General features: G+C 41.9%; 4 non-coding genes across 4 annotated transcripts; all 4 read left to right on the top strand.

Annotated features, from left to right (window-relative positions):
• The first annotated feature begins 139 nt into the window (after positions 1–139).
• Positions 140–221, top strand: trnal-aag (transfer RNA leucine (anticodon AAG)). Its single transcript has one exon. It is a non-coding gene; the product is annotated as a tRNA-Leu (tRNA).
• Positions 222–525: 304 nt separating this feature from the next.
• trnal-uag (transfer RNA leucine (anticodon UAG)) lies at positions 526–607 on the top strand. The gene has a single exon. It is a non-coding gene; the product is annotated as a tRNA-Leu (tRNA).
• Positions 608–860: 253 nt separating this feature from the next.
• Positions 861–942, top strand: trnal-aag (transfer RNA leucine (anticodon AAG)). The gene has a single exon. It is a non-coding gene; the product is annotated as a tRNA-Leu (tRNA).
• A 1,025-nt stretch (positions 943–1,967) lies between these two features.
• On the top strand, positions 1,968–2,049 carry trnal-uag (transfer RNA leucine (anticodon UAG)). Its single transcript has one exon. It is a non-coding gene; the product is annotated as a tRNA-Leu (tRNA).
• Positions 2,050–2,500: the final 451 nt, after the last annotated feature.

Here is a 2,500-nt window from a genome sequence, read left to right as displayed (position 1 = left end):
TGTTTCAGAGTTTCATAGCTAGCATGAAAGGGATCTATTTCATGGGAGAGAGTGCATGCTTTTGTTTCTGCATATTCTGATTGTTTTTAAGATGATAAAACCTTGCAAAACAAAGGAAGCAGCAACTGCAACTGCAGAAGGTAGCGTGGCCGAGCGGTCTAAGGCGCTGGATTAAGGCTCCAGTCTCTTCGGGGGCGTGGGTTCGAATCCCACTGCTGCCAAAAGCAGTTTTTTTTAGCTCAGAGACACAAAAATGCAAAAACAATGTTTTCAACAGAAAATTTTATTGTCTGAGACATTCTTTTTAAGGAATGTCTCTATAGTTTACTATATTTCAGCATGTTTGTGGATTTTCGCATCAAATACTTCACTCAAAGTTTTTTCATGACAACATTTACAAGGAAGCTTATGTTACAACCAGACAACCAATCTGGGAACACTGCAATTGCACACAATTTTCTGTTTGTTTGTCAAAACACTGTAGCCTTTATTTTTCCAAAGCAGACAAGGGAGGTTGTTGTGAGAGGTAGTGTGGCCGAGTGGTCTAAGGTGCTGGATTTAGGCTCCAGTCTCTGTTGAGGCGTGGGTTCAAATCCCACCACTGTCAGTCAAGCTTTTGCAACAACCCCATCTCAGATTGGTCCCATGCTGGAATATGCTTAATGCTGTCTTTCAGCTGCCATTGCTTTGCGCTTTCCTGTGTTACCGAATGGTCATTGTCTGTTTCAGAGTTTCATAGCTAGAATGAAAGGGATCTTTTTCATGGGAGAGAGTGCATGCTTTTGTTTCTGCATATTCTGATTGTTTTTAAGATGATAAAACCTTGCAAAACAAAGGAAGCAGCATCTGCAACTGCAGAAGGTAGCGTGGCCGAGCGGTCTAAGGCGCTGGATTAAGGCTCCAGTCTCTTCGGGGGCGTGGGTTCAAATCCCACCGCTGCCAAAAGCAGTTTTTTTTAGCTCAGAGACACAAAACTGCAAAAACAATGTTTTCAACAGAAAATTTTATTGTCTGAGACATTCTTTTTAAGGAATGCCTCCATAGTTTACTATATTTCAGCATGTTTGTGGATTTTCGCATCAAATACTTCACTCAAAGTTTTTTCATGACAACATTTACAAGGAAGCTTATGTTACAACCAGACAACCAATCTGGGAACACTGCAATTGCACACAATTTTCTGTTTGTTTGTCAAAACACTGTAGCCTTCATTTTTCCAAAGCAGACAAAGGAGGTTGTTGTGAGAGGTAGTGTGGCTAAGTGGTCTAAGGCGTTGTATTTAGGCTCCAGTCTCTGTTGAGGCGTGGGTTCAAATCCCACCACTGCCAGTCAAGCTTTTGCAACAACCCCATCTCAGATTGGTCCCATGCTGGAATATGCTTAATGCTGTCTTTCAGCTGCCATTGCTTTGCGCTTTCCTGTGTTACCGAATGGTCATTGTCTGTTTCAGAGTTTCATAGCTAGCATGAAAGGGATCTTTTTCATGGGAGAGAGTGCATGCTTTTGTTTCTGCATATTCTGATTGTTTTTAAGATGATAAAACCTTGCAAAACAAAGGAAGTAGCAACTGCAACTGCAGAAGGTAGCGTGGCAGAGCGGTCTAAGGCGCTGGATTAAGGCTCCAGTCTCTTCGGGGGCGAGGGTTCAAATCCCACCGCTGCCAAAAGCAGTTTTTTTTAGCTCAGAGACACAAAACTGCAAAAACAATGTTTTCAACAGAAAATTTTATTGTCTGAGACATTCTTTTTAAGGAATGCCTCCATAGTTTACTATATTTCAGCATATTTGTGGATTTTCGCATCAAATACTTCACTCAAAGTTTTTTCATGACAACATTTACAAGGAAGCTTATGTTACAACCAGACAACCAATCTGGGAACACTGCAATTGCACACAATTTTCTGTTTGTTTGTCAAAACAGTGTAGCCTTCATTTTTCCAAAGCAGACAAAGGAGGTTATTGTGAGAGGTAGTGTGGCCGAGTGGTCTAGGGCGCTGGTTTTAGGCTCCAGTCTCTGTTGAGGCGTGGGTTCAAATCCCACCACTGCCAGTCAAGCTTTTGCAACAACCCCATCTCAGATTGGTCCCATGCTGGAACATGCTTAATGCTGTCTTTCAGCTGCCATTGCTTTGCGCTTTCCTGTGTTACCGAATGGTCATTGTCTGTTTCAGAGTTTCATAGCTAGCATGAAAGGGATCTTTTTCATGGGAGAGAGTGCATGCTTTTGTTTCTGCATATTCTGATTGTTTTTAAGATGATAAAACCTTGCAAAACAAAGGAAGCAGCAACTGTAACTGCAGAAGGTAGCGTGGCTGAGCGGTCTAAGGCGCTGGATTAAGGCTCCAGTCTCTTCGGGGGCGTGGGTTCGAATCCCACAGCTGCCAAAAGCAGTTTTTTTTAGCTCAGAGACACAAAACTGCAAAAACAATGTTTTCAACAGAAAATTTTATTGTCTGAGACATTCTTTTTAAGGAATGCCTCCATAGTTTACTATATTTCA

Source organism: Salminus brasiliensis, chromosome 22 (assembly GCF_030463535.1).
Source record: "Salminus brasiliensis chromosome 22, fSalBra1.hap2, whole genome shotgun sequence".
NCBI lineage: Eukaryota > Metazoa > Chordata > Actinopteri > Characiformes > Bryconidae > Salminus > Salminus brasiliensis.
Note: the sequence above shows the minus strand (reverse complement) of the source record. Positions and strands in the feature narration are given on the sequence as shown.